A 24,835-nucleotide genomic window follows, 5' to 3' on the forward strand; every position below is an offset into this window, starting at 1 on the left:
ACGGAACCTATCAAACATAATTTCAAACAACGTCATCTCAGAATTGATCAATAAATTCGATTCGCTATTTGGGCCAAATATCACTAAATAGACAAATCGCTTCAAATTGGTGAACTGATTATATCAATCCGTTATCATAGGCATTTACTAGTCTTTCTAATTATCCTCGATCATGAACACTATTAAACTGCACATCATATTTATCTCAGGCGCTCTTAATTACCCTGCCGAAACGAACAATAAAAAGAGAAATATTAATTATCCATTATTAATTACAGAATTCGCCGGAAAATTATCGCCTGTAGCGGGTTCAGATAGGTAACAATAGAGTTGTTATTAAAAATGCAATATTATCTGTGTAATGCATACCCCGAAGTTGCCTCATATGGTTACAATATGAGGCGACGAACAAATAGCTGTGGTTGGCCAGTGGTGGCTTCTCCAGACACTCAGGAATGTCCACGTGACTCCCCCTCACCGTGAGTATGATTGGTTTAGCTGAGATGGCTACCTTGATAGATCAATTGAGAGCATCTGATTGGAAAACGAGACAGGAAGTTACTTTCTTACGTTTGTGTAGTCTTTTGGCTAGTTCCTATTGTTATTGTCCGTGTCTCTGATATTTCGATGATGAGTACTTATTATACGCGATATTAAGGGCACACATAAGGCACAGCAACCACTCAACTTAGTGTGTGAGCTACCTCCGCGATGTTTACTATTGATGAGATGCACGCCTCTGCATGGGATCATGTATACTTAAGCATATTCTCCGAACTTCCTGGGGTTATTGTGTGAGTCACGAAACATTGAGACTTACTGATACCCGGGGAGAATCTTCTCTAGTGACCATTGCATGGTCGTGTTGTTTGTTTCATGGACATGCCGATGTGTTCGTGAAATATGGCCTCTTCTTCGACAAGCCATCGTGGTTTTGGTCATCTGGAGTGGTCTAAAGTTACTCCAGTAGTAGTAAAAACGCAACAGGTAACCTTTGCTTTGAGTTAAGACATATGTAAGGGTAGAGTTTCAGTTGTAGGTATAATTCAGTTTAAATTCATTTCATTACAACAATCTCAAATTCACGAAGACAATAAAATTTGATCACCCATTGGTCCTAAAAGAATTGTATCTAGTAAATGAGTATATACTCCATTCAGTACTAATTGACCGACATTCAATAATGACATGTCCACTGTACTTTAGGAAAAAGGCAGTCGAATTTCAGGGGTAGGGGTATCAGGGGTGCTTTCAGTGCAAGTCTACATTCCACAACGTTTTGAAGCAAAAAAAATCTGCTTCAGAATCTGCATTATGAAGATATTGGAATCAACGTTTCTGCTCAGTAGATTTTGTATCCCTAACTGTACCAACATTATTTCTAACGACTCCAGCCTACTAAAGCTACGGATGCAAGTTGGCAGTCCAGACGTCATGCTCAGGCCATCAATGTTGGGAAATGCAAGCTTTTGCTCAAACTGGTCCGTGAGATATGACTCGATATGTGGACGTCAAGGTGAAACTAATGGTAAGGAAAGATAGACAAGAGATACGATTGTCCGTGGCTGTTTCATAGCAGCCTTTCTCAGTTGTAAATCTCTGAGCTGGAAAGATAGCGCGAATAGAGCCATCACAGGGCAGTTAACCCGCACACCATGTGATGTATCTTGGTTATATGGTAATTGGACCTCGGTGATCAGCAACATATATAATGTTGGTAATGTCCATGATGCATGGCTAATATGTACCGGTACTGCTTGTCATATCATGGGTTAGTACTTGACTTCATGTTCTACAATGTTGTAGAGTCTTTGAGAATAAAATATCTAGTGACACACAGATACATGTACTCTGAGTGTAAAATATCTAGTGACAAACACATACATGTACTCTGAGTGTAAAATATCTAGTGACAAACACATACATGTACTCTGAGTGTAACATATCTCGTGACAAACACATACATCTACTCTGAGTATGAAATATCTAGTGAGTTTTATGTGACATAAGATACTTTATATCCAATTGTTTCCTTTGTGCCATGATTTTTGTCTGACACAGCAGTTTTTAGGTCCTATTGTTCTTCTGGTTCCATGCGTTATTGTCTGGTATAACAGGTCATATTGTTCTTCTAGTTTTAAAAATTTTGCGTGATATAACAAACGCCAGGTCCTATACTTCCTCTAGTTCCATGGGATATAGTCTGATACAACAAACTTCAATATCCTAATAGTATTTTCTTGGGCACGTCATTCGTTTTTGCCAAGGGCCAACTAGGAACAGATCATACCACTGCCTGCATCCCCTTTTCCAGCCTCATGAGACCCATGCAATATGAATCTAAGTGTTTGGTAATTGACAAATAAAGAACTTGTATAATAGGTTCGCTCTCGAAAGGATTCTGAACCAGTGCATGATGAGTGCATTGTCATTCTTCTCATATGCTTTCTATATCAATGCAATAAACTATCGGCCAGGCTGGCGCTTATGGGAAATCCATGCTAAGGACATTATATTACGAACAAATGATGAATAAAGTATAATGAATAATTACCTATGTATATGTACACAGCATTCTTCTGATATACAAAAGACTCCAATATATTCTCACTGAGTATTGTAAGGGGGAAAGCAGCCCAATTGTTAACCATATTGCCTGGCGTACTTAAATGTTTCTCTGCCAAGTGTTCAGTACAACACTAGCAACCTTCCAAAGGGAAAGTCAGACGTATAACGAAGAACAAGTTATTTTTCCAAACTGTTCGTTTGCAGGAAGGATTCGTTGCTGAACGACCAACCAAAGTTGTCATGGACCTACTGGACGACGTCGTCACCCATCTGTGTCTGTTGAGAGGTTGAAGACTTCGCTCGCTATGGATGTGCTGTTTACTTGCTCAACATATCTTATTACCATTTGCAATCAGAAAGACAATGAACGCGTCTTCGAACTCTTACCAAAAGCAATGGATAACCTCAAATGGATAACTCTCCTCATTTGCTAACTGGTTTCTTGTTACGTTGGATGTAAACGCCGTAACTGTCTCACCGTCCTGGAGCCGCCGTTCCGCTCCTCCTCTAATCGGGTTTCGGGTGAGGTGGTTGATGTAAACCCACTCTGGGTTGTTCTGTATAGGACTTGATTCTGTGGTCAAAAACAACTTTGCATATAGTTCTTAACAATAAACTGACTCGAATGGAGGAACGGGCATTGGTGCATTGGGCCTTGATTTCGTTTCAAAATCGAATGGCATGATGGTGGATATTCCGATATTGCACTGAGATGCGTTATGTGACCTCAAGTATCAGATCTCATCCCGGCGTTCTGGTTGTCACTATGTCCTAGAGGCATTCTGGTTGTGACTTTGTCCTTTTTGGGATTGCATCACAAAGGAATAGTTGAAAGGAACAGGAAGATGCAATGTGGGTGTCCATTGCACAGCCCAAAGAGCTGACTGAAAATGCAAATGAGGTAGAGAAATATTTGCATAGCGGAATAAGAATACTGTTGGGGACTTTGAAAGTCGCAGGTCAAGCTTGCAGCTGATTTATATAAAGCTAAGCATATCAACGGGAGAAGAGAAGCTTTCAGGTTATTGGTGGTCAAATATGTACATTGTATTCAAGATGTATATTTACACGTCATGTATAATTGCAGTCGAAAGAATATCATTCACATTCTAGAATCATCCAATATGACCTTTAGCCATAACATCACGCCTAGGATGTCTATCCATTTAAACTAGAAATCCAATATTTCCTTTTATCATCATCTTTATTTGAGTCAGACAGTAACAAAAACGATAGAACTAGTAACAGCCTTCAGCAAAACCAAGGCATTTTCATTCCATTACGCAGGTAAGCCAGCGAGTGACGAAACTATTAAGGAGTCTCTAGATGTATTGGATAACGTGTTAAGAGGGAATTTATTCAATTTAAAACAAAGCTGGATGGGGTAGCTCATTAATGTGGATTGTGTTCATTAGGGAGATAATTTGAGAGGTGATGTTGAGAGATAGGCGGTTGCTGCAGCGAGCCCCCGGGCTGGTCGCTGCGACTGACGGCTGATGATAAGTCAGGACTGGGGACTCCGATCCCCCGCCGTCACCAAGTGGATTAAACGATCACAGATAGCAGGATGACGGCTGTCGCCCGCCAGGTAAGCAGTATCTGCGCTCGCCAGATTCGCCGAGTCGTACTCTTTGATAATTAACCGGAGCCACTGGTCCGTAATTGAGCAGGTTTCCTAATTTCCTAATTTCGGTATCGGGACTTTGGGTGCGGGTCTCATCACGAAATCCCTAAACCATCAGACAACGAATTGACCTTGCGAGCAAATGTCTCCGTGGTGTTGCCAGACAGACTCAACTTAAATGGTGAACAATTTCGATTTGGTTCCACGATCGTTTATGTCTGTACTCTTCGTGACGAAAAAAATTTCGATCTTGACCATCCTGGTATAAGCAGTGGTTATTGAAAACTCGGCGTTAGTCACGAGAGTCAGGTTTTTTTACTTCTTACTGTACAACAAAGCTTCTGTGCTGTAGTAATTAAGATGTTCCCAGTGCACATTACCAAGGACTGCAAGGCCCAAATTACGGAAATGTACTATCGTGGCACTGAGAAACCAATGTATTTGGAAACCATCATGCTTTAACGACGATGGCACGCCAGGTTCTCTGACAAGCTCCTCCCACTTGCATGAGAGAAGGTATACGCGGAAAAGAAAACAACCGATCCCTGCGAAGACTGACGCGAGATAAAACGCTTTGCTGCCCTGTTGCGAAGGTACCACACTGCCTATACATGTACTTACTTACAATATGGATCCCTGGCCATTTTAACCTTAACTCAACATGTAGGTTAAGTTTTGGAAGTAGACGTTGGGTCAAGTGGGCCGGGTAGTTAAGTTGACAGAACACATATTGGCGCTGTAAAGCGCAATGTTTGTCTTTACCAAATGAATAACTAAGTGGTGTGGCTGTAGGTGGAACCATTGCCAGGTAGTGTTAGTCAAAAAGGGAGCTTGGAATCTTTGCCGAATTTGAAGACGATATGGAAAAAAGGCTTTTTGAGGAAAGTGTTGCATGGCATATACTAGGTTCTACGTTTTCTCCTCGACCGTGTCGTGCAAAAATGGGCCAATGTCTCTATGAGCTGAATAACCTTCGGCAGCCACAACATCCCCGATGGCGATGCATCCCGAGGGGTAGTGAACCTATATCTCAACCGATATCACCGTGGTCCACAAGTTGCAAAAATAAATCAATCGACCCTATTATTTTGTAACCGTGCGGCATAGAAGCCGTGTTGTAGTTCTAAATGAAACGTCCTTCGAAGGTTTTTCTCCCGACAACGTTGTACAGTAGGCCTACAATACTACTGATCATCACCATGGCATACCGGTTGCAAAAAGCCATAAACCCTTTATATTTTGTAACCATGCGGCCTAGAAGCCGTGCAATAGCTTTGGGCAGGGCTCCGACACGATCTGGGATGAGTCCCGTAGCGATCCGCTCGGTCCCCGAACCCTGATCTACCGCCCGCGGCGGACGCCTATCGGAGCGCGTCATACACCTGTTCGCCCGCCCGGCGACCGTCAGAACAATACGATGAGTTCGCAACAAGTGCCTACCATTCTTCTCCGCCAAATTACTAACAGAAATTGCCCCCGGGTCACATAGAGCACTTTAAGACAATTAGCTACAATTTGCATACTTGAGAATTGCTTTCAGGATCAACAGAGTTGTCCTTTGTGAGTGCGATATGATAGTTGCATACTTAATTGCTATCTGAATACGATTTGCTACCACAAAGTTCAGTAATATCCACTGTCTTAATTCACGACACAACAGTTGTGCCATCAACTCAGGTTGGCTCTTGTTCTGCGATGTGCTTGTTGGCTGATATCGTATAAAATGGAAGTACATCTAACACTACAGTTGGTCCAGAACATACTTTCTGACATACAGTATTATCAGACAGGCAAAATCGACGACCATCCTAGCGATTGAAAATTCTCAAACTGATTTGTCTCAAAAGCGACAGAAGTGGATTCATGACTTCAGCAAAACGTCTGTGAAATAAAATCCTTTCTACCGGAGAGCATCACCCGATACATCCTATTCCAATGGCCAACTCCTCGAGTTCGCGGATCACCGCGTCAAACTGTCATAACGAGACGGGTAATAAAACTATTTGCAAAATGGCCAGGTCGATTTAATCATTTTTCTCTTATCCCCGAGACACTAATAACAAATGCAAAGCCGCTCGTAACACGACAGTGGCAGGGATGTGCGACTTAGGGAGACCTCGCAACCATCGCGGTCATTAAACCCTTAATATGCGCCGGCACGACCAGAGATTTACCCAACATCTCTCTCGGTGATATTAAAACAAAACAAGATGATCTGAAATTAATTAAATGCACAACCGAATTACTGTTCAGCATCGAGGGACAAATCGTTCGGTGAGTGATTATGGGAGACATTGTCCCAGTCACTCAAGTTGCGTGTGTGGAATTGCTGGCAAGGGGGTTTTACGAATCTATGGGTTGTTTGGTTGTAGCGCGGGATAAATCATTGCTGTTGACATCTCGTTACGGGTCGTACATGGTACATATCAGCGTACGTCACTGTGTGTCTGGCGACTCATCATGCAGCCCATTGATGAGTCTGTCAACAATATTCGAGGTATGAATTGACTTTCACTTTACAGATGTTTACAGTCATATACAGGGTGTCTCGGAAAACGATTATCCGATTTGGTTCGGTTTGGTATATAATCACGTTTCTTTCCTTTTGCCGAGCTTCTCTTAAAATGTCGCTTAAAATCTCCTTTTTTAATATTGCACTTGAAGTCACCTTTACCTCTAACTTGGTTCGAACTTACACCATATTTCGTTGGGCTTGATAGAGGCACTCCCATGCCCCAGCGTGCCTGTGTGGTGACCGGCGATAATGACAGTTGGTACAGACCCTGGGCAGTAGAAGCCACAGTCATAGGACCGAATATCAACAATACCTCAGAGATTAAGTGTTAACCATAGGTACCACTATTTTGGCAAGAACTTGAAAACCTTAAACGAACAGAACTTCCTCAAACTGATCTCTGGAAAACAAAGAACAAACTCCCAAAACATTGGCATACACCTCGTTTTGAAAGAGTTTTAGATGCTTTACTATTTCAAGTTCGAGTCAATGGTGCCTATGGTCAATCCTTAAAACGTAAAACAAAATTGCCCTCAGGATACTCTATCCTACATGTATGAAGGATTTTCCTACCATACCGGCAGCTTGCCGCTTATTCCATCCAATTGTAATGTTCGTTTCCAATTGTTCACTGTCGTTGTACATGCATAATACATGCGGCAGATATGTCAGACTCCTTTGAACATAATATTCCCACCATTCCCCCACTCAAGATGCATAATCATCGCCTTTACTTGTCTTGGAAACACATTCATGAATAGTCGTTTTGAATGTTATTCATCTCAAAAAGCCATTTATACTAATCAAGGCTGCTTCATTACCTTCCGTTGGAGTTGGTCGTTAGCGGCTGATAGCAGCGGTAGTGTGGTGATGCATGCTGACCCTGAGGCACAGAGTGGAAGCTTTGCTCGCTTAGTAAGTTGTAGACTCTACTTTCACCATGATACCAAGATGTTTCCATTGGTATAGGCTTCCCTGATGTGTGTTGTACGTTGGCACATTCTTTCGTGATGAACTCACCCTGTTTGGTCTTTAGTCACTGAAGAAGCAATGACGTACCAAGCGAACTCTGAGGCATTCAGCAAAGCCTTGGTCGCCTTTTAAAAAGATGCAGCCTATAAATTGCATTTTGTTACCTATCCGTTTCTGAGGATCGTTCATATATTTGGGGTAGGCTCTCACGATTGGCGTTGTAAGTGCTTTGCACATTCTTTGGTGACGATCATCCTCTTTGCTAGTTGGTTGATAAGTCTTGTTGGCCTGTTTTCAGAATAGGACGTGAGGTATATTTTGATTGGAGGTACCAGGGAGAGGAAGTGATCAGAGGGGCCCTATTTTTGCATGGAAATCTCGACCAAACGTAGAATCAGCGGATCTTTTGTCTGCGCCTAATATTTCAATTGATCTAGTTGTCTCAGCCTTGCCATCACTAGCCTGATGTGGTCTTTACACCTGTCATCTTATAGCTTAGAGCAGCAATCTTAATCTCATCCGTACGATCGTGATTAAGGTAAATGATGACCGCATTAACAGAAGACCCAATGTTAATAGTTTAATCATGAATCTCTTGATAGGACAATCACCAGTAAGTCACTGGATTATTGGCGTTCGCAGGATCAGATAACACGACAAGGAAGTTGTCTGTGCTGTGTCTTAACGTTATAAACCATTTGTGGATAGTGGCCCGTGAAATAGTGATAACAAAGGCTTCGGGTCTTCAGTCAATTACCAACGTATTGCCTTGACAAGTGGGTAGTTCTAAGACAAATCCACTGATAAGACTCCAGGCACAAATTCAGTTAGCTGTGTGTGGTTCAGTTTGACGCCTGGCCAAATAGATGGACCGTAAGGTTCCTAGGTTCACAGTCATCTACATAAAATCCTCAACTCGATGTCTCGTACTTAACTGACCTCACCTTCGATCTTCGAATTTTGCAGCATCGTTGGTCGGCCGAAACTTGGTTGTTGCCAGCAAATCAGAGCTTCGCTGTTCGCTGTGATTCAAAGTGGGTGAACACTGTGGGCTATGTACAGACTGTACCATCTTGAAATATTCCCATCTTTAAAGGTTTGGAAAACTGCATTGTCGGTTTTAAACCTTGGAAAGGTCATCTCCTTGGACGAGTGTTTGCCAATCAAACGATCAAAATGAATTAATTTTAGACATGAGCATGGATAAATGGCCAGATATATTGACCAAGTGGAGAAGAAACCGTTTGTGAGAAATAGTTTCAAATGTTTTCACTTTGAACGTTTCCAAAAGGTGTCTTCCTCTCCAAGTGGCTTTGGAACCTGATAAAAGTACAGAAACACTGATATAGCATCTTCCACATTGAACGCTGAAGTACACCTTCAAAGCCATGATACTTCACTGAAACCTTGAAAACGTCTTTGTCGGTGTTGACAACTTTGACTCCGGCACAAGTTCCGTTTAGGAGTCAGATAAGGCCTTTGATGTCGTCAATTACACTAACTAATGCCTTGTAAATCCTATTAACCAATCACACGTACCTAAAGGGATATATTAGATGCTTAGAACACGTGAAATCATAACACCCGATGATACATTAAGGAAATACTTACAAAATCCTCTTAAAAGTTCATAGATATCCGTTTTGTCACCTCTCGTCTTCTCTCCCAACTCTTGTAAGTCGACCTCTAAGCCCTTCTAGCATAATTATGCTTTTGTAAGTAACGTGTCCTCTGTTATTGTCTATTAGAAAGGATGGACCTGATGGATAGAATTACCGAGGTGTTACTGAAGTACTTAGCGGACATCATCCGATGTCTGCCTTTAAGTTCCACCCGAGCTGTCCCCGGCTTTGTCTAACAGTGGACACTTCCTCTCCGAGGCGAGGGGATTAGCCGCCTGGACAAAGGTGTTGGCGCTTCACAGGAAGACTTGTGGCCGATGTCCAAAGCGAAGACGTGGAAGGTCAAATAACTGATGCTGTATTCTCCTTTAATGACATTGAGGTGGTCAGGCTGTGTTGCTGGTGTATCAGAAGGTTTAAAGAGGAAATAACAACATAACTGTCGTAGGATTTCGTGAGACTGGAAAACCTTCCGGCAGGTGATCAACAGATCAGAGTGGTCATTGCCTTGGCAAATATTGTCTTTTGAGCACGAAGTATCCGTGCTGTTTCGAAAATATATACATTTGTACTTTGACAAATATTGGCTCATCCCGAGCATATTCACTTGGTTACAACAACACCTATATAAAGCTGGTTTGCACTTCACAATTCTTCTTGATATGGTGAACGTGTTCGAGAACAGGGTTACACATTTTACGAGATGATGAAAGCCAAGTCTTAGATGGTTAACTATATTGATTCTTGCTATTCATATTGTCATTAAATATACGCTAGGTGATCACGAACATGGCGCTACGGCATCTTATTAAAGAGGCTGCGATGAAAGGCACCCTGAGTTTACATAAACAACATATACAGTACTTGGTGCTTCTTCAGTGAAATCTACAGGTGAGTCATGCCAAGTTACCTTGGAATCTTTTCCCCTTACTCTACACCTTTGCCAGAGGAGACACGCCCAATACTTGATTAGAGGCAAGGATACATTAGGAATGTATACGCGACCTTAAGACACGTTCGCTACAATCAGGTAACGGATATAGAAAATGTAAAGACGGGGTGACCTTTGATAGTGCGGATTGTGTGGGTTTGATCCGGGTGGATTAATAATCGTGATCAAAATGAAGTGCCTTTACTACATGTTCAGAAATAGTGTCGCTGTATGTTTTTGTCAAATTTTTGTTTCATTCATAAGTTTATCAAGGTTTTACGTGGTTGATCTTCATCTATATAAAGTATATTTCCCAGTAGCTGATAGTGGGATACTGTACAAAGAGATAGTATGCTGGTGTACAAATGTATAGTTGACTCACTTTCAGCTCCTGGGGAACTTATTTTAGTGTAAGCAATGTTTCGTCACACTAGTGATGTTCTTTTAAAATGTACATAAAATCTTTAAGGAAGACAAAAACAAGTTTCTTTGTCTTATTTCTGCTTGGAGGGAGAAATTCACACGGGTCAGTATCTTTTTCGACTGATCAAGATGGCTGCCTCTCACCTACATCGTCTGCTCAGATGACTATAAAAGTAGGCGAAAAATATTTGAATGGAAACAAACCATTTTCCAAAAGCAAAACCTAATGTTTTCGCTGTATTTTCTGCCCGTCTTTTTCTCTGTTATGCTGTAATTGATTCAATCAAAATGTTGCCTGACCCAGCATTTCTCAAATTACTCTCTTTCGTGTAATTAAATTCTGAACGCATTTCGCCTTCTTATCGCTGCATCCTTCGCCTACGCTAAACGACCCTCAACTATTTATATAGACATTATTTCATAACTTACTGCTACAACAAAGGAAATGGTTTAGAGCGATTCACACCATAATCTACGACATAATGAATTCATAACGCACCGTAGCGATCATAACGGTCGTGGCAAGTCACGCACAGGCGAGATCTGTGGCGTGATTAGACAATATGGATAGCCAATATCCGCCATATTGATTTTATATGCAAAAGTAAAGAAGCCATGACGAGCTCACAAATAAACCCTCCGAAACCTCCAGTGGCCACTGTACAAGTAGTCAACACACTACATCACATTGTCGCTTGTCATTTTAAAACTAAACCGTATGTACTGCCACTGTAGTAGAGAATGTGTGTAGGCAGCGTTTTTAGAAATTCATGTAAAAAGCTCGGTAAAAAGACATATCAATTCATTTGTGACATGCGCAAGACTTGTTACCTTTTCGGAAGGTTCGAATCGGGGCAAGTGTACTTCGTCTACTCGCCGTAATGACCCGGCGCTTCATTTCTGCTCCGTTGTTATTGTTAGAAGTCAAACTGTTGTTTTAGTGTAGCCAACTTGGCGTAATTTCATATGGTAATAAATCGGCTATATTCCACGCGACTGGTGATTATTGCGTGTTAATAGGAAAAGAACGAATGGCATTAATTCCTGTCCCTTCATCATAGTGATGGTTAATGGCCGCCATATTAAAAGCGTGAACGCGCCGAAACACGACCCAGAACTAATATAATATAATTTCATGTCATAATGAGTTTTAACGAGCGATTCTGCCTAATTAATGTCTGACTTGTGTATGACACACGTGAGTGTACAATATTAAGCCTGGGGTTGACTGTTTGTTTTGCTAATCGTGAAGTTTTAGTTCATTTTCGGTCACAGTTGTAATCGTTGACTTAACGTCCTTTCCTTCTGCCGGAACCGGAAGTCAGCACGAACACGCGGTTTAATGTCCGTATCGTCCTGCTTCTATCAAATAGTGCAATCACGAAGTGTCAATTTTGTAAACATCGGCCATCTTGAAAAAATAACCCACGTGACCTTGACCTATAAGCACTTTCAGAGCGCCTGCTGATTTCAACGATCCGTTGACTTCGAATAAAACCTTTACTGAACCGAATATACAAAACAAAGCAATTACTTAAACCAACGCCAACGTACTGAAAATCCGAATCACAACGTCCACTGAATAATGAATGCATCAGGTTAAACGTGGTCTCAGCTAGTTACATAGGGAGACAGCTAACATTAATATAACATGTTCCCTGGGGGAGGTAACACATTAAAACATGTCATACCCCACCCTGGGGAATTGGTGAGCGAATTAGAAAAGTACATTTTATGATTTGCTGTTAGATGTATAGCGGGATGCTTTCACCTGTGCATTAGCCTAGTGCATTTAGTAATGACTTCACGCTAGTGAATTTATCACACTTGCGCAATATCTCTATTTATCAAAAAGGGGTAAACTTACTGACAGGCAAATAGTCAAACCGATTGGGGAAGGGGTGCGTGCATTTTCTTGTGCATTAATCTTGGGCGTTAATTTCAAGATTTAACCCTTTTTTAAAACTTGTGATTTTATCTTGCGATTGTAGTGGAGAAATAGCAAAGGATTTTTACTTAAGACAGTTTTACTCGGAAACGACTCGTGACTGCCTACAATTTTTATGTTGAATAAAAGAAACATATTTCTCGGTTTTGTGATTACAGTAATTTTGACCGACCTTTGACTTATATAACGTGCCCCTTTTTAAACTACTTATCGATAGCAACATGAGTCAGTCCCGGGGGTGTCCTTCTAATCAGAATTACATGTTTCCATATGATATGCAAGATGAAAACCATTCTTGAAACACGATGCATCCGATAAAAATAAGCAAAGCAGTGCGCATCGTCCGAAAGAAAGTCGGCAAGACAATAGGGCACTGACACTTATGACTGTATTGCTGTCACTGCAGACAATAGCCTGACGGATATGTCGCATTGAAACAATAAACCTTTGTTGATCAAATTCTAGGATCGTCTGCTCGCGGCGTCGCCGTATGTCGGAACGCCGGTAATCCGCTGATGTGACAAATAACTGCTCAGAGGAAAGAAACGGGCGCAGCATCTTCGCTAATCTTATTGCAAGAAGAAGCTTTCGTGTCTGAGCGGGGAGCTGGTATCGTTTGAAGAAGGGATAATCCTTTCGTTTTCTCGGTTTTTCCAAATCTTACTCGGAGCTTGGATTAGTTTAGATGTACTTGACTTTGAGATTCGAGTCGAGTAGTCTTGTTTGAAATCGTAGACGCAGGGAATATGCGCGAAGTTAAGCTAGAATTATGAAGCAAGTCAATCTTTTAAGATGTCTTGTAACGCTAGAACGTTCATTCGTCAAAAACGCGGAATGCCTGGTGCTGCAGCCGAAAATGCTGCGCAAAAAACGGTTTGCATTTAATATGAACAACGCTGCAGGTAAATAAGTGTAAACGTTAAAAAGCCAGTACACAGTTATAGGCCTACATCGCACTACATGTACCAAAATCATTGAGAAAAAATCTCGTTGGTTTGAAGATCAATGCACTGTCATGTGTGCTCAGAATGTTATGTTTAGGGGAATTTCTCAATTACGATAACACAGGCAGGCCATGTCCAAAACCGCCTCGCAACACTAGCAAAAATCATTTTTCGATATCAAATGATACCCGTGGCGGCGCGTGGTGACGAGTTGGCACATTATCAAGCTCCTCACCTAAACCCCACGCCCAAGTTGTCCCTTTAAGCGTGTTGTATAGCCCGGAGATATAATTAGACAACGTCGCCAATTTGTTAACAATGGATTAATAGTCCGCAGCGTTTTGTTTCTGGCGGATTTTTATATATTTCAAACTCCGCGTTTTGTTTGTTCAACACATTAAGTATCTTTAGAGGGAACGCCGGGTAGGCAGGCATACGCTGGTTTCTAACCGCACCAGATTCGTGGCCTCGGGGTTGAGAAACGAACAAAGAGATACACCTGCAGCTTGCAATATGGATGTTCTTTTGGTTTTGAGAAAGGAAAAGTTTAACACACCTTTCGGCAGAACATGGAACTAAATACACTACATGTTCTGTTCCATTGCCTCAACAGTCGGCGCTCGAAGCAGCGCACTCGAGTAACTACTTGATTCTAGCCAATTTCACACACACACACTCACACACGTACTTCACTCAGCAGCACCGTGTGACATTGCAAGTTATAAAACAGCCATTTCAGCACATATCGGTGCATAAAACCCCACAAATATGTTCTTTTCATGTATCGAGGTGGTTGGGGTTCAATGATTTCCATCGAAATTATCACCATTTTATTACGCTCTGTGAATGATCTATTTTATGATATTGTAGGCCATTGTAATCAGCTTCTACGGTACGAGCAGGTACCCTGTTTATGTGCTTTATTCGCTGCGCGGTGCTATGCCCCCGATTCATCCGGCAGAACTCATAATGGGTGCGACCTCCCATTACCCGAGGTCGTTCCACATGGTTCCTTGAATTAATAGCTTAATGACTGGTGAAGGTTGTTTCACCAAGTTTTGTCAGAATAACCGTACATTTTATGAGAAATTGTGCTGTATATTTTAGTGAAATAAGCGTGGTTGATTATCCCAAATCAACAGTTGTACATTAGCGGAACCAACTGCCCGAAATGTAAGATTATTTAATTGATCCAGCTTTTATCTACATTTTAATTCATCTCATCCCCTACAGATAATTTTCTAAGCAATAACAATGTCGTCGTTTGCGATTCTAACTTGCCTCTAATCCGAATTCCCTTTTCTCTATTTCCAGAATAGCGTGACGTTTCTGTACCTCCTCGATACGGAGAGTGTTCAAATAAAACAGGTGAGTTGTAAACTGGATAATGAACAAGTGTGCGTGCGCTCATTTAAAGGGAGACTCTAGGTTAGTGCTATGGTGGGCCAGGTTAACTTTCCAAGTGACCAAATAGGTGTCCCTGCTTTCTCACAGTACGTTAAGCTGTTCACGTAATCATTGCCTCACTCTGTTAAACCGGGACCAGTTTCCTCATGCATTTATTGGTGACATGTGTATCACCAATTGAACCCAAAGCTCTCTTTCCCAGCCTATAGTCCCCCTTTAACGAACCATGGACAGAGCTTGTTTGCCCTTGAATTATGAGGGACATCCAGCAATTGGAAAGTAAAAGGAAAACAGATAGACCTGTAATCAATGGAAAATTAATTAAATTTATAATTATTGATAAACAGGACGCGTAATAAGAGTATAATTTCCATGTCGCCTCTGTCAGATTGTCCTGATTCTGGTTTCTAAAGATGTGTCAAGTTGTTGACATCGGTCTGAGACGTCCTTGGTCCTGACAAATCATAATCATAATCACTGATGCGGCCCAGGTGAGTTGGGTCAAAAGTTCGCAACCTTGGACTGCGGCTTGGGGAACACCTGATTACAGTAATGGAGTTGTGGCCTGAGTAGCTGAATACCACAAAACGTGCTGATTTTGCCCAGAAATGGCCAGCTTTTCCCCCTCAAAATGTCCCCCAAGGGGCAGATAGGGGTATTTTCAAAATGTATATCTAACTGTATCTATCTATATTGTGATGAAAGGAGTGTCGTCTTAATAGAACTTCCCTTTTTTTAAATATACCTCTTCTCTGTCTTTGGCAAAGGTAACCATTCTTTTCAAGAAAAGGAGGCTAGTTGGCCAAATATTTCGATATAAATTAAGTATACAAAGCGGCCTATTTTACCTGTCGTGCCTCTCAATGTGTCGCCTCTCAATGTGTCGCAGATGCACTGCAACCGGTTTAAACACGTCAAACATGTATACATGTATAACCTGGTACTGCAAACGTACAGTCAACCACATAATCTTTCGAGAGCAAGCATAATTTGTGACATTGTCATGCATCTGTATAAACCTATCGAAACGATAACATTTCACATTAAATGGTTTTCCAGTCAATTTCAGTCTTGACTTAAAGTACTCATTACATTTTAAATATTTTTAAGTATCAAATCTCGACCCAGATACTCGTTGCCATTGTTTCTGGTTTGACACAAGACTGGTTTAGTCACATTTCATGCACTCTTCGAAGCTGAACCAACACTTGAAACGCGCTCCAAACAGTCCGCAGCTCCAGAAATAGAAGTCACACTTGCTCAACTCCTTTAAGTTTCAGGTGTACTTTCTAGAGTACGTTGCCTAATGCAAAAATGTCAAAAACCAATATATTTAAATTCAGCCTTTTTAAATGTGCTAAGTACCATAAATTCCAGCGACATTAACCTAGCACTTTAAGTCTAAAATCGCCGTGCCATTTTGAACGTTGTTACATTTTAAGTTGCATTTCACCACTTGATGTTACGCGTTTGAGAGGTTTCTGCCATATCGCCATGTCATTTGCCAGCACTTAATGCGCATGCACACCGGAAGTAACCAAGGTAAACCGGAAGTCAGTTCATATTTGCGTCACTGGAATCGCTACTCGAAATTGTCCGCTATCTGTTACAAAAGTTCAATAAACTATATCAATACTAGAAAGTGAGACCATTGTTCGAATTGGCACAGCCCTGCCATGTGATGCGTTACATTCGGTCATTAAATGGTACCGCGTGTGTTTGAGCGATTTGCTGTTGACAGCAAATGGTGAGGTAGATTGCGTTTTTTAATTCACTAGATTAAGTTTCAACTCATGTTGATTTTTTTTCGGCTGAATCTCTGCTCTTTATCACAATAGCGCATAGCCACATACTGTCAACCGCCAGATTTTCTCTCTATTTTGCCTTTCGCGAAAGTTCCTGAAAAACGGAAATCATCACGATTGGTGGATTATGAAATTTCTTTCGGGTTTTCAAATCAAAATAGCATTTGTCCACGATTTTTGGCGGTTCAGATTAGAAAATGATGCGTAATAAGCATTTTCTTCTATGGGCCAAGCTTTCGAGGTGAAATACACATTTGAAATGTCATGTTATTGTGTGTTTCAATGTCAATCCCTGAACAAGCTGTCAAAATGCATTGGATATGCAGTGAAGATAAAAATTTACTATGATATGCATACCCGAAAAATTCCGTTCAAGTTTTGCACAAATCAATGTGTATCATATTTCTTCTTCTTTTGTGTTTGTGTTCAATGTTTTGTTTAGTATTTTTTGTTAACCTTTCGTAGAGAAACTACACGAAAGAAGCATTTAAAATAAATTCATGTGCAAGTAAATTTCATTCCATTCAAATACGCTGCAATGATTATACAGTTCATCGATGTACAGTTTCATACGCATGATTAAGCACACTTATGCTGAAATTAACTTCAGTCGTCGTTTTTTCCAACTGGGCAATGTCGCCATCTCCGCTAATTTGCATAACAAAGAGCAAATCTCGCGCTCACTGCGCCATTGTTGACGGCGCGCGATGATAAGATGCAATGCAACAGCTCGTGATAATTGCTAGCCGGGATATCAGATGGCCTCCACAATATGTTAGCATTAGTTTTCCCCGATATGCTGGTATTAATTAATAAAAATAGAATGGACCCGAGATGGTGATTTTAGACAAAAAGAACATTTAATGTAGCGAGGTTAAGCAGAGAAAATTGGTCTTTTTCTAGTTGGATATTTTTCTGGGTTATTTTGTCATTATATTTAATTATTATTTATTGCAATTAGAAAGTGATTTAAAGGAGGGAATTCCATCGATGTTAACCCCTAATAAACTATTGGGGAAGTAAGGTAAAATCTCAAATCATAATGGTGCTATGACGAACTGCTCAATCTCCGTATGACAAAAACTTATGGCTATGACAAACCCAAAACCTAAAATTTGTTTTAAAATCTATATATTTCCAATCCACCAACCTTTCGAATAATATTACAATCATGACGTTTGGCGCTCATAAGTGTACATGTATATCGCCATGCACAAGATCCCTTGCTGAGTACGAAAGTAAGGTTTTTCTGTACCTTCCCGGCTAACATCGCGTTTCTAGCATGTTGGAATTTCATTTCAATTTCCTTGCATCTTAAGATGCCCTGGGGATCTTTCCTCAAGGATAGCGTGCAATACTTCCATATCAGTTCTTGCTTTTTTACGCCAAGAGCCCCTCTCCATTTACTTCTTCTATCGGATTACTCGCAACTTGAGAATTTTGCATTTGCTTCGAAATCCCCGTTTTCTTTAACGGTACTCGAAAAATGACGCGCGAAACTGTTAATTCGATATTTCAGATCGCGTTTTAGAGATTTCGGATGAAGTTTAATTTATAGCTAGAAAAATTAAAAATCGCGGCGTGCGTTTTGACTTGGAGTGTACTCAGGGTAGAGAGTCAGTGATATGCCTGTCAATACCATTGGAAGTATTTGGAGGGGTGTCGGTTTTGGTCGCCGAATATCGAGTTTCTTGGATTAAAAATATTTCGTCGTACATGCTGTTCGCGTCAACCTTTAAAACTAAAATGTCTTTAATAAAATCTGCACCAAGCTTTAAGTGGAAACGCTACAGTTTCTAAAATACATTACAGTAACGACAAACTAGATACACACTGTTTTCCCTCAATTTATGGATTACCTGTGAAACGTATTCGTCCATGAACTCAGTGCAATATCATCAAATGTTTATGGCGTCAGACCCATTAAAAATTTAAGCGATTGATGTGAATTTTATATCTCAGAGTCATGTTGATATTTACCCAAGTGGGGCGGGGGCTGTTTAGTTGATTGCCGTAAAGTGTCCCTAGAGGTGGTACACTCTGCCCAGGTGGGGCCAAAAGTGGTCATTATAGTGATGTTGTTCTGTGATTAGTAAATGCTCCCATTCGGAACAAGTGTAGCACATCCACCTGCCTCTTTGAAAATGAGTTTTAAGGGACAGACACTATCACTGGCTACAATGGGTTCAGTTGACTAGCATCCCATTACATCATTTCGAAGAATTATATCATTGGCAACAGTTGGTTCAATTGGCTTGCTTCCCTTCATATTATTTAAAGGGCCAGTACCATTGGCTACAGTAGGTTCAATCCAAAATACCATTTATTATTGAATAATATCATTGGATGAAATGGGTTCAATTTATTTTCATCCTATCTTATTTCTGAAGGGACTTTTCATTGCCTTTAATGAATTAAATAATCTTTCATCCCACCATATCATTCGAAGTGACGCTTTCATTTCACTTTTTCATTTGTAACATTTGCACATTGTTACATTCAGCACGCATGTTGATTATGTCATGAGGCAATATTTTGCTGCATTACATTATTTGACCCGATTGTACTGTGGTTCATGTATATGCAAGTACATTGTACTCGACGTCGGTTGCTTCTCAACTCCAGTGCTGTGGAAAGATTAAGAATGTCCATGTTTGCAATTGCATCACTAATATCTATACTCAGTCCGCATTTTATATTCAATTAAATGTATATTGCCATCCAGGGCAGGCTCTTTATGGCCTGTCTATGATGACGAATGACCACACGTGTTGGCGCCAGTCAGCCACAAGCTGTTGTCCAAAGCCAGTGACACTATGAAAGAACTGTTATTGATTCGTATCGATCTTGGACAAGATGCCCGTCGTCAAAGTCTTGCAACATGCGGCTGTAGTTAACCCAATATGACTCTGCAGAAACAACAATTTTTTTCCCAGAGTTAAATTATACGAAATTCTCAAAGGCGCCATTTGACTACTTGTATATTCGATTCGAGAATATCTCAGAAAAATAATGAAATTTTCCTGATTCTTACTTTGGCGGATTACGAAATTTCTTCCCCTTTTTCAACCAAATCTCAGTCATTCGCGAAAAAAATCCGGCGAAAAATTTGCGGTTTGCCATAAGTTACTATAGTTATCACCGCCAGAGTGACAACCAACCACAGAATGCTATGATTTTGATGTAAATGCAAAGTAATTCCAGCAATAGCCAGGATTTCCTATTCTTAGCATGAAGTACCCACGTCCACTCCCACACGACTACCCATGCTAATTGTTTGCCGCTTCGCTAACAGCGGATGGCCGAGGTGTAAAATCATTTCCAGTTTTTCGCCAGATATTTGTTCCAACAAAACACTAATCTCCGGTCAATGCTGGTAATGGAGGTCGAAAACGTGCTGCACGTGACCATGCAGTAATGTGCTGACTTTGTTTTTCATATTTGGTTTATTTGCTGTGATATCTCGTGTTATTGTGGCCGCCAGTTGACTCATTTAGTGATTCTCTATTACATGACATTATGCAATAGAAACTGAAAATTTCCTATGAGTCTGTTGTTTGGCGTACGTGATTGACCGATTCCTTTTTGGCTTTTTGATCGCCAATTAAAAATATTATAAAGACAATCCAAAAAGTGACATCTCCAACTAATGTAGAAAAAAAGGTATCACTTGGTGAAGCGAGGAGCACAGAAATGTCTACGTCATCATGATTATGTCACAAAGTTATTTCAAATTCTGTGTTAATCGAAAGAAAGGACGTCTACTTTTGTTGGCCGGAGTTGCGTTGGGCTTTCTTAGTTGACGCAATGCCACAAACCGAACCCTTTGTTTCTCTATCAGAAAGCTTAATGAACACCACTGCAACATAATTTCGCAGACATCTTCCTCTGTGTTCTACCGGCTTTATGAAGTCCACGCAAAAGTACATTCTCAGCAGCGGTGTCGGACAAATAATGACTTTTTTCCCTGTAGCACGAATACTAGACATCTATTTCCACTGCTGCGTTGGGGCATAGACTGAGTCTGTTTGCTCCCGAAACAAGCTGTGGTATATCCAAACAACAGGTTTGCTGCGCACGATACGTCTAGTACTTTTGTTCTTAGGAATTGGACGACTTGTCTATTCTGAGATCGAGAGGTTACACAATTGAAAATAACTTTATTTCCATGCCACAAGAAGTCAGCATCCCAACCTATCTGCTTCGAGTTCTTCCCCCGGATTTCTCTTACCACAAATACGCAAACTCTGAACATGATAACATTGTTACGACGCAAAAAGCGCCAAAATTAGAGTCTCCGTGTTTATTTAATGGGCATGAAAGTAACAGTCATGCGATTTGCCTTTAAGCATCAGTCCTACCGCCACTGCTGCTTTTGTTGAAAAAAATGTGCGGGAGGAAGAACGTCTAGACTTTAGTTACCTTTAGACGTACTCTTGCGATGAAGGCATGCCTGCACTCTTAGAAATAAATGTTTTCCACGTTTTGATAAACCTTATGTTTTTCGGCCAACACAGTTTTGCACCCCTTAGATATTTTTCAGTGAAATGAAAACCCATTAAAGATGGTCGAGATTCTGAAAAACCGTTTAAGCTTTTCATTTTCCTGAAATACCTTTACGAGGTGCATTTGTGTCTTTGTGTTGGTCGAGAAACCAAAGTTCAAGCTTAATTTGTACACAAACTCGGCCTGATAACTGGTGATTATTCACAGGAGAATAATGTATAGCATATAAGGTGTCTGGTACCCCGAGAAGTTGACACAAGGAACTCACTCTATTTCGATTTTCATCTCAACCCTCCTATCTATTGCGGATGTGGTAGACTTCCATAATTGTTTGTTCCAATATCTATTTAGAACCCAAGCAGATCCAGATTTGTCTTCTTCATCCTTCTTTGTTCTTCCTTCTACCCTCTTTCCTTTCAGGCAATGTCAAAGGATATATTTAATTACCCCGTGGCCCAAGTAAAATGCCATATAATATAACTCCGTGGTTATAGACCATCAATCATTTTCATACATTTTTACGATTCTTCTTCATTTCTACTTTCAGAACAAGTGAAGTACTGATTTTCAAAGTCGACCATCGAGGCCGGAGATACAATTATCGGCCCTGTTTCTATGCAACTCGAAATAATCAAGAACTGGATGCTAAACGATTTGGATGTTTCTATTCAAATTTTGGAGTTTTGTATGAATTGTGAAATATCTAAGGAACTGTCAAACAGCGTCATCATCTTGGCTTTATTCATCAGGCTAAAAGGAAAACTAGTAACCACTTAGACACGAACTTGTCAAACTCTTCCACCATAAAAAAATAATGAAAAGAACTTTTTGAACTATTCTAAAGTGATACGCTGCACAACAGCTTAAGGCAAGTTGAGTTTAGAAGTTTGGAAGTTGACAATGTACCTACGACAGCTATTCCAAAGGAAAAAAAGATCAGCTTTCCATAGAAACAGAGATATAAAGAAATGTCTGACTATGTTGCTTGATGAAATGAAAAAGTAGGACAGTTACTTTTATGGAAAGTGATGGTCCCATAATGGCAATCTCTTACACAAAAAGGGCTTTCTGTTTTTGTAGCTTTTCGGAGATATTTCTATCCGATTCCTTTGGCGAAAGGAGCGTTTTGTTGTGTAAGAATACCCTTAACAGAAGGGTTAAGAAAATGCTGCATTCACTGGTAATGCCAATAATACCAATACAGGACATACGATGATTCAAACGTTTTGTAACTTTTCATGAATTAACTATCTATGCAAATTGTCTATTAAGACTACCTTCATATAGTTTCATAGTTCATAGTTTTCTAGACATTTGACTCGATTGGTGCAAATACCGTGATAAAACCGTTTTGGATAACTTAACGCTTGGATACTAGTAATTCTTAAATGGATTTGAAATTATATCAAAAACTACTCTAGCTATTGGTTTCAAGAGGATTTGGATTTTTCTGTCATTCATGTGTTTCTTGTCCTGTAATACTTTGCCGAATTCCCTAATCCTGTATTCATTCCAAGCTTTACTACGACAATTCCGTCCCCGCCAAAAAACACCAAAACTTCTTCAAGAAACAGGTCTACATGTATACAAACATAATGTTTGCGGCGGGGTGTCTGTTAAAATTTATGTGTCTAGTACAAATGACTCCAAGCGCATTTGCATTCATGCCCAGCTTTACTACGACAGAGAACGCTCCTGGCAACACCAAATACTGTCTAGAAACCAAGCTGGAAACACAACACTATAGTCCTACAAACATTGTGTTTTTAGGGGGACGTCTCTTAAATGTATCTATCTCTGGTACAAATAACTCCGGGATGGCAAAACGAGTTTGTAAAGTATGATTCGCATTAGACATAAATAAGCGGTAAACAGTAAACAACATGATCTCGTTGAACAAGCCAACTGACGGTTGCCAGTTTAATGGGTTGGAAAGTAAACTACGTCAACCTTCTATTTAGATCGAGTGTTCCAGGTGACTCTTCAAAATTTTGATGCCATTTTCTTACCTTCGGCTGACGAATCTTTCCCAACTACCGCAAATATATTAGAAATATCGTATTGATTACGGAATCATGCTTTACCGATTGACGGAATTGTACATCTCAATATGATGTCTGTATCAAAATATCAGTCTCTAGCCAAACCTAAGATAATTGCTCGGGCTCGAAACCTTTAAAATTTGACATTTCAACTTCACGAAACATGCAAACCTTTCTCGCGAAGATCAAAGCCCACCGCGGCCAGCAATGGGTTAATCTTGAAGACGTATACGGATAAGTCTCATGGGTAAAGGGATTACGTTGGCACCTCTTAACTGAGAAAAGGAAACGGGGTGTTCCCGTCCTACTTTGACACTCGACACGGATACGGCGTCATCAAAGTCAAGACTTTTACGGTGTAATTTTCTTTAAAGTGCACCTAGCGAGGGAAATCCTTTGGAAATGCTTTGGAAATGCTTTCCAAGTCGAATGTCAACCTTTTAAACTTGGGCCGCGTCTTAAGTTACCTCCTAATTATAGATTCGGTGACACTGAGACATTTTGATACAGATTGAGTATGTGTGCTGTGCAGTTTGATATTGAAGAATTCTAAATTGAACTCGGTGAAATGGAGTTCATGGGTTTCTTCTATAAGGGAAACAGGTAAATTTCAAACGAAGTCTTCCCTGCTAAAGTTTTTTTGCGTGACGTTTGCATGTTATGTGTCATGTGTTATAAACATGCGTTCAGTCTTATGATGGTGCTATTTTAAATGTTACAACTTTATACACTGTGGAAATTCAATGTCTGAGATAGTGTCTCCCCAGGCAATCACTCAGGTTGTTTACTAGTATTAATGTCTGTTACCTTTTGGAGATATTTTTTCCACTTATATTGTGTGTCGCTTTTGCAATATTTCAAGTACTTAAAAAATAAATAAATTTTTGAAATATTTATACTAAACACTGTGTATTGATTCACTCTCTGTGCATGTATTTTTGCAACGCTTTAGATGTAATTTAAAAAGTCTCAGGGACATTACTACATATAATATTCTGTTAGTGTTTTTAGGTTCAAATTATTTGTTGACATTGAACTTTGAGTTGAAATTGTTTCGATGAGTGCGCAACTGTGACATGAAAAACAGGTGCTTATTTACTTGGGGCTTTGCGTGGGACGTTCGGAATACTGTAAATATGACACAGGCATAGAAAAGGCTACGAATAACTCAAATATTGGCTGTATAATGCGTTGAGTCTCGCCGAATTATGAGTTATAAAATGCAACACCTCAAATCGACATGAATACCTTATACTCTTTAATTGATCATTTCTTTTTCGTCGAAATATTCGAAAGCGGTTTTTTTATTCTTAAACGACGACTGAGAAGGTAGCGCCGAAGTGTCCACGACTCTTGCTAAAAAAAAACCTTGAAAGAAGGATAATGTCAATTTGAGATGTACATGTATTCATAAGAAGGACAGTTACATATACATACATACATAATGAAATTTATATAGCGCTGTATCCAGAGATGCGATCTCCGCTCAAAGCGCTTTACAATAATAGAGAAATTGATCAAAGATCAG

At 40.3% G+C, this 24,835-nt stretch overlaps 1 long non-coding RNA gene across 2 annotated transcripts; it reads left to right on the forward strand.

Annotated features, from left to right (window-relative positions):
* Positions 1–398: 398 nt before the first annotated feature.
* LOC135495081 (uncharacterized) lies at positions 399–24,535 on the forward strand. 2 transcript variants are annotated; one of them, XR_010448508.1, is made up of 5 exons: positions 399–479; positions 1,395–1,528; positions 2,773–4,156; positions 14,862–14,915; positions 21,813–24,535. It is a non-coding gene; the product is annotated as an uncharacterized LOC135495081 (long non-coding RNA). The 2 variants fall into 2 exon arrangements; XR_010448507.1 differs by lacking the exons at positions 399–479; positions 1,395–1,528 and having other exon boundaries at positions 2,717–4,156.
* The last annotated feature ends 300 nt before the right edge of the window (positions 24,536–24,835 follow it).

The sequence above is a fragment of the Lineus longissimus genome, chromosome 10, assembly GCF_910592395.1.
Source record: "Lineus longissimus chromosome 10, tnLinLong1.2, whole genome shotgun sequence".
In the NCBI taxonomy this organism is placed as follows: domain Eukaryota; kingdom Metazoa; phylum Nemertea; class Pilidiophora; order Heteronemertea; family Lineidae; genus Lineus; species Lineus longissimus.